Below are 8,385 nucleotides of genomic sequence, written 5' to 3' on the forward strand. Positions count from 1 at the left end.
TTGAGGTCTTGGTTAATTCTGCTTCTGCTTTAGTGGTTCTGCTTTCTTTCATAGCATCCGTACTGAGTGATACCCTTCCTCCACAAATGCTATCTGTGGTCTCAGCTTCACACTGCCCTTCATCCACAGTGCTCCTGCAGGGAGGGCCCTGCAGTGCTGACAGCTTTTAATGAGCTGCAAAAATCCAGGGCAGAGGAGGTTGCTCTCAACCGGGGAGGGTGAGCTTATCTCTTTATTTACAGTCTCAGAAATACTCTTGAGTCCTGGGAGATGAAGGGCCTGTGCCTGTAAATACAAAAGACAATTATATTGGTGTTACTGTCAAGTGAAGATGATTGAAAGATGGTGACAGAACCATCCCCTGGCAAAGCTCTGGATGGAGGGTGCTCTTCTGTCCCAGGCTCAATGTGCTCCAGGACTGTGCCCGTTTCACTGAATGCTTATTTAGAAGAAAGAGGAAAGAGGTTCCAGCGTTATTGCATAACTGAGTATTTGGTTTGGAGTTTCATGTTCTGATGCTTCATTAAAAAAAAACAAAACACGGTCTTTTTGTTTTAAAATTCTTTATAACAGTTACAAAAACCTAAGTTACTGTACTCCTAAGGAAAGAAAAGGAAAATTATTAAACAACTTGTAAGGCTCAGAGCTGAATCCTTTTTTCAGGAGAGATGTGATCCTTAAACACTTGGTAAGAATGGCATTAGCAAGTTTTCTGGCTAATTTCAACCTGAGACAGTTCAGCAAAAGCAGTGTCTCACTCTTTCTGGGCATCTTCAGTAAAATTCACCTCCAAACCATCTTTATACATCATCTTTAGGAACAGATGTGGAAATGCAGCAGTGTCTGGGTTGGAGGATGAACAACGTTCAAGACAATGTTTGTACCACTCAGTACCGAACTTGTCTGGGATGGAAATGAGCAAAAATACCATTTTCCGTGCCATCTTCAATGGCAGTTGGGCTCTGGGTACCAGACCTCTCATAGGAAGGGCCAGAGGAGATCTTTGCCTAGGCAGAACAGTCCTTCAGCTGCTGCACATCACACAAGTACATATATGTGTGTGTGTGTATATGTGCATATATACATAACATATGTCCTGGACATAGTTATACTTTTCTCCCTGACATGTTTCCTTTTCTTCCTCATCATACATGACTCTGATCAAGCTGTGTAACTTGAAATGCATACGTGTGGAGGTCTTGTGGGATCTTTTAACTCCAGTGAGGCAATGTGGTTCAGGCTCCCATCAAATAAGGTGACAAAAGTTGTATCTGATGAAGACCAGGGGGGTACGTCATCGGTTCAAAACAAGGGAACAAAAACAGAGCGACGAATTGCAGCCAATGTGCTGGGAAAGACTCCAAGAAAATAGCAAAGCTGCCTCTTTGTGTGGATGAGAAACATTAACTGGACAATGGAGTGAAGAAACACTAACAAAGAAAAGAGAGACCTTCATTTACAGAGAGAGACCTTGTCCAGTGTTGACTTCTTCCTCTTGGACTGGTGCATGCCCGTTTTGGCTGGTGCCAGAAGAGGGTGCTGAGAAGGTCCTGGGATTTTGTGAGAACCCTGAAGACTGTAGCTCTCTCTGCTTTGTGATACATGAATCACTTATAGCAACAGAGTAAAGGCTTTCAAGTCTCCTTTTCCACCATTTAATGAGACCCTGGCTACAGCAAAGAGAAGAGAATTCTGGGCCTCTTCCCATGGATTGTTTGGATGTTTTGCTGGAACAATATTTGTGATGCACAGACCCAACTTTTTTCCCAGGCATGAGGGGAAGAGAAATTTAAGGAGACAGGAGAAAGGAGACTGCTGGTAAAAAGGAGAAAGCCTGTGTATTTTTTACTTTATGTGCATATCAGCAGCCCACTGTTATACCAGATATCGTTGTTGGCTTGTCAATTTTCATAGGGTGAAAAGGTGCCTAGAACAATGGATTGGTTCCTGTTAATGGAAGAGTGGTTTGTATAACTGGTAGTAACAGATATGTAAATCTCCAGCAAACTTACATTCACTTTTAGCTGCCTGAGGAAGATACTCCTGGTTGTCGTGCTTAAACCACGACACTGGTTTAAAGAATTTTTTTCCCAGCGACTGTACATTTTTTCTATCAGAATAAGATCTCTGTAGGGGAGAAGACTGTGAAGAGGGTTCCTCATGCAGAGACACATGTGATCAAACTTTCTGTATGGTTATGGAGAGACATTCCCTTAGCCTAAATCTTTTAAATGGCCCTTTAAAAAGCTTCCTCTACAGCAACTGTCCTAGACACTGGCACAAATCGTGAGCTGCACCCTATACGTGAGAAGATCTGGAAACTGGAATGGATGAAGGTTGTGTGTGTTCTTAGGTGACTGCCATGGGACAGAGAGCAGCAGGGAGTTATTTCATGTTCCCCTGTAGAAGCTAGACAGGACCGCCAGCAGGAAAGGAGGCAGCTGCTGGAAAAGTCCTCAAAAGACATCAACTGGCTTTTGTCCTACCTGGTGTGACCTTCTGCAATCACTCTTCTACTTTATGCATTGACTTAACCAGTCAGTCCTGTCAGTGCTGGCAGGCTGCATTTTCATATCATTTTTCTCAACCTATGGGCCTGGTATGAGATGAATATCTGTCTCATGGTGGCACAAAGAAGAGGAGCTTCCAGGACTTTCAGCTTGCAGATGCACAGATAAAGATGAGAGGACATCTGGTCTCACCCGCTGTCTGTTGTAAGCTGGCTGCGGTACCAAAGACACGGGCTCTTGGCAGAGGTTTCTAAAGTGGCTTGAAGTGGGGAAGAGGGAGGGGTTCCTAAGGATTATGTGCCCTTACTCTTTTGAAAAAGCAGGAGGATCCTGGGGAGAGGGATGGGTGAGAGAAGCTGCCAGATGTGGAGAGATGCTCAGCCAAAGGAGAACTTCCAAAGGCTGAATCTGATTTTTCTAAGAGAAGGCAGGCAGAGGTATTCCCATGCAAAGCTTTCACGTGCGTCTCCAGACTGGTCTATCAACACTGCTTGCAATAAAGCAAATTTTCAGGCTAGTGGCACCCTCTGCCCCCACGAAATGCACATATCACCCAAAGATAGACAAGTATTGGCTTTTTTTCAAGTTTTTGTTATTTAAAGACAGAATCATCTCAAATAAGGACAATCTATGACTAACCTGTAAAGATACTTCAAGGTTGTGCTGTATGATAAGCACAAATAGAGGTTGGCTATCTAAAATTGATATATCCCCCTGAAGTCCCCAACTCAGAAGTTAAAATATCTCACACGCACAGAATCACCTAGGGTTAAATTCTTCGCTGGTAAAAACTGGCAGAAATCCATTGAATTCTCCCATAAATCAATTTAATTAAAAGTGTCTTCTGATGTGTCTTTGTTTAGCAATAATGCTCATTTGAGAAGGTGTTATGGCAGGAAAACAGATCTCTTTACGTTCCCTCCCCTGACCCCCCTGTCTCATTGTTCATGTTTTTTAAACAAATATTTGTTTTGTAAAACTGGAATAATAAATGTATTGTTCACAAAGAACCTTTTGTTCTGCCAATAGATTTGCTCAGAAGAATGCTTAGCTATGGTTGCGCATTGGAGAGGTTGGAGAGAAAGAGCTGGTGTAATTCACAGGTAGGAATTGTCCATGTATATAGTGAAGATGAGTTTACCTGATCAAATAAGACCACCCTCCCTGCAAAACTATACCTGAAGCATTAGAAAACCCCAATACTTTTCTGAACTTTGGAAATAATGTGATTTATTTAAGAACCTTTTTTGGTTTTAGCTTTTCTACAAATCTGACTATTCCACTCGGAAGAACCCATTAGGCCCAATCCAGCAAAATGCTCCAGAGCAGCAAATCACTTAGCCACATGCTTAACTTTAAGCAAGAGCTTAAGTCTCTGGCATTCGAACCATTTGTGTGTGATTTATTCCTGGCCTTTTGGAGAGCAGAAGGAATGCAACATGGCCAATCCACAGCTGATAAGGAGGCAAAACTGAAGTGACAGACTGAGGTGTTGGGAAATATTTGCTTGACTCTGAACTTGTGTATTGGCTGGAAAGGGTTCAGATGTTTTTTGACCTCTGTAGGGAATCCTCATTGGTTTTTTTTCTGCTTTTCACATGAGCTTTAACCACTCTTGTGCTCTTAAGCCCCAGGTGCTCTTGCTCAGCATTTGCATCATGACAGCATGCAGCATGCAGGCTTCAGGACTGCTCTAGGAACAAATTGGGACAGATGGCAAGTCTTCTAGGTTGCTATGGTTGTCAAGGATAAGCTCTCAAACAGGTCTCTCTCCCTTTCAGTCTTCAGTGCATATGTGATTTTAGGTTACCTACTCTGTATGGAACATGTGTTTTCTCACCTTTATGTCATTCGGAGTCTCCCAAACCCCTGAAATATCAGATTCCATTATGCCTGTTCTTACCTCTCTTGTGCCAAGCTGGTCCTAAAAGGGAGTCGTGCTGGAGACTGCCAGTCCAGTCATTCTTTTAAGCATCCTTGTGATCATTTCATTTCATTTCCATATTCAACCTCTTCCCTCTGGTGAAGGAGCCATCCAAATTGTGTACTTTGATACCAGGTAAAAGCACATGTGCCTATGCAGCAAAATGATAAGGTATGGCTGAGTGGTACTTCCTTCTTAGTCTGCCCCGGATCTCTCCCTTCTTCCTTCTCTGTTCTCTCTTCCTGAACACCTTCACCAGGGTCACTCACCCATCCTTTCTCTTCAGAGCACCCCAAGGTTCACATCTCACCAGGCAAGCAGATGCTATAATGGAGGGTGTCATCCAGAGGTTTGCAGCAAGAAGAAAATCACTGACTCCTGGGAACTAAAGAAGAAACATGGGAGAAAATGCATTGAACATATGCTTTGACTAGAGACATAATGTGCTAATGCAAGGAATTTCTTGGATGTACAGGAGGCTTCAGCTCTCCTCTGGTTGGCTTTGGTTGATGGGCTCCAGCCCTACCTCACAGCTCATCACCGCCTGTGGTTTCTTCTCCTAGGCAGATAAAGGCTACATATTCCTTGATCTTCACTTTTACAGTCCTCACTGAATACAAATGTGCAGTTCTTTCATGCATGACAAAGAAGGTTGTGTAAGTGCTGCTATAGTGAGACCAGCCACTGAAACCGTGTTTGCTTTATTAAATCTATTTGTCTCTGAAATTTCCTCATCATATGTTTGCTGTGTTGAACTGATGAGGCCTCCTCACTTCATGACACATTTATAGGCTTTAGTAAAGAATTTGATGGACAATTTTGTCCTTCAAAAGCAAGGATTTAAATTTTATTCTGCATTAAGCAGGAATATATTGGAGGATAAACTAATGTTTCTTACTTAAAAATCTTATTTCATTTGATCCAAAGCACCTTATTTTTCAGAGTTAAACATGACTGGTGGAAGTAACATTAAATTTACATAACATTGAACCCTAAGAGTAAGGTCTGAATTGACCTTAAAAGGTGTATGTCCATCTGCGGACTGAAAGAGAAAAACTAATCAGAAAGGAAGAAAAGAGAAAAGACTGCAGGAGCTAAACTAAAAGAGACAATCCCTTCATCACCTAAATAAAACCCACTAAGTGTTGAAATGAGGTCGAAAGACATTCGTTGAGACTGTGAAGTAGAAAGGCAGTAATTATTTCTTTGGAAGGTCTCTCTTAAGGACTTAAGTAGAAGCCTGGAGGAGGCTGCCTCCAGCTAGAAGGAATTGCCCCTGGCTTTACGGGGAGTGAGGGAAAGAAAGGAAGCAATTACCCACTGAACAATGGAGCATTAAGACGCTCCTTTCTGTTTTCAAACCCAAGCTCCCTCCCCAGTGTGTTTCCCAGCTGGGTGAGAGGAGGAGATGGCCTCCTGGGGAGGCAGGGAGCTCCTCTCTTCTATAGCCAAAACTCATCCAGAAGCTTCTTGCTAAGAGGTCCTTGTGTCCTGCTCCCTCCTCAGTTTCCCTGGTGGTTTATCAGCTGGTTGAAATGAACACGATGTAGTTTTGCTGCGTCCCCATCTCCCTCTTGTTTCCGTTCTCCCAGGATGGGGATGGACAATGCATGGCTGCCCCACAAAACCAGCCCAAACCTTGCTGCAACTCAGAGCAGAGGGAGGATGGGCTGGGGATGAAAATAGCACTTCAGGCAGATTCAGCTTAGGCCTGGGAAGTAGCTGAAGATGATGCAGTGGCACCCGACTGACCAGAGGGAAGAGGCAGAGGACATAAATCCTCCAAAGCTGGGGGTAAGTAGTTGTGCAGCCCCATCCTGCAAGGCACCGGAGTCCCTTTGCTCCTTTGTAAGTTAGCAGGAATTGGGGAGGATCAGCCAAATATGCTGAAGAGGCAACCCTGAGCCCATTTAAAAAGAAACCAACACCTTTTCTTATTAAACCCCAAGCAAACTAACACAGGCCCTCTCTCAAACCCGCCTTGCAGAGTTTCTTGCATGCAAAAGAAAGCTGCTGGGCTTTAATGCAGTATCCCTGGTGGGGCAAAATAAATCAGAGCCACACACAGCCCCGTATAAAGGTCAACGAGAGGTGTTTAAGACAAGAGCTCCTTCCAGCCTCCACCACGCTTCCAGTGCTGGCGGTGGAGGGAGGGATTGCTCTGTGAACCGCCCGTAAGGGAGCACTAACAGGGTTTCAGCACGCATATGTGCTTTCGGCTACTCTGCCCCACGTTTGCCTTCCAGGTTCACTCATCTCCTCTCTATCAAGTGCTCTGCTTTGCAAGAGCAACCCTGGGCATTACTGTGTAGGGCTGAGCCCACTGAACAGCCATAGCCTGGTCTGTTTTATGAGGTCTGTGAAGCTCTAATACATGTTGGCAGCGCTCTCTGTCCCTCTTCTCCCCCTCCAACCACATCTCCCTCAGCCAGGCACCCAGCCTTGGCCTCCAGCCCCAGGCTGCACACAGCTGGACGGTATTGTGAGGCTGCTTGGAACAGTGCATTCCCACCACCAGCCTTGTTCCTCTTTACATACGACCTTAAACCCTTCTTCCTGTTCATCCTCCTGTTGCCTTATTCTTACGCTTTGCTTTCCTTGACCCATTTCTGCACTTTTTCTTCCCCCATCCTTTTGCAGTTAGGTCAGAGGGATGTTTTCCGATCTCTAGGACACCTATTTCTGCTTGCCATGTGAGTAGTTTTGTACCTCCCTCCTCATGAGACTGTCCCCAGCTCCGTATTTCTAGCAAGGTCATACGAAGGCATTTCTGCAGCCACGGTTTGGGCTGCAGACTGAGTGACTGGGGGGGTTTATGTGAATGAGAACCACCCCAATGCCTCCATAGTATGTGTGCGCCCTCCATGCCTGTCCTGTGCCAGAAGCTGATGCCTTATTCACCTGTACGCTGCTTCATGTGTGCTGGGCAGCATTTTCACCCTTTTGTTCTTTCTCTGAATATTACTGACTTCAGAGATTTTGTGCTCTGTATCTTTAGGTCAAAACACTTGATCATATGGTGCAAGCAGGGCTGACCCCTGTAATGATGGTGGGTCATGAGCTCAGCAAGGAGACTGGTTTTGTTCTCTGGTCAAAGGGAACCTGTTGTGGCCCCTCTTGGGGCAGGCTCTGCAGGAACAAGCACAACAGGAAAACCAGTGAAGGCAGGGCTGCAATGCCTCCAGGGAGTTCTGTGTCCATCCAGACTAGAAGAACCTGATGGCTGAAACATGGACTGTGAACTCATCTCATCATCTGACCTTGATGCTCTCTTAGACTGAGTCAACCCTTCTAGGCTGCACCCTGGATCATGGCATGGATGCAGCCACTGTTGGACACCTGTGTTACAAGTCCCTGATGTCTTCACGTTCTTCATACCACATGTCTATTCAGCTCATGAAACAGTGGGTCAAACCTGCTCTTGGGTTACCCTCCCATCCACACTGTGAAGCCTGAAACTTGCACTAATTACCACCTAAAGCCTGCTTTGGGGTTTACTGTTGGAGATAGCAAGGACTTTGGGTAGATCTGAGGAAGATGAGAGCAGGGTCACAGGTGAGCCTAACCAAAGGTGTCCTAAATTTAGCTCCTCTCTGCTACAGTGGTAGAAAGGGGATAACTGCAGGTGGAAATAATGAAAGTGATGGAACTCAGCTGTTGAGCTCAGAGAGTACATATACCCACCCAGCCCTAGGGGAGAGCTTTGTTTAGCTGAGGCTGATGGGATCTGCAAATCATGGTTCATCCTCCGTCAGTTCACCAAGGTAGGACCAGTGTTATAGTTTTGCTTTATAGGTAGTTTCATTTCACTTAAGGGGCAGAGTTGTCACTCTCTTCTCCTGTCTCGCCTGTGTCTTGCTCGTAGTTTCGAGTAAGGAATAGAGTCTGAGTGCAGCCTTGTGTGGATCCGCTGTGCGTGTTCCTCTGCCCAGCAATCTGTAATCCTGATAA

This window comes from Psittacula echo (genome assembly GCF_963264785.1).
Source record: "Psittacula echo genome assembly, chromosome: 10".
Lineage (NCBI taxonomy): Eukaryota > Metazoa > Chordata > Aves > Psittaciformes > Psittacidae > Psittacula > Psittacula echo.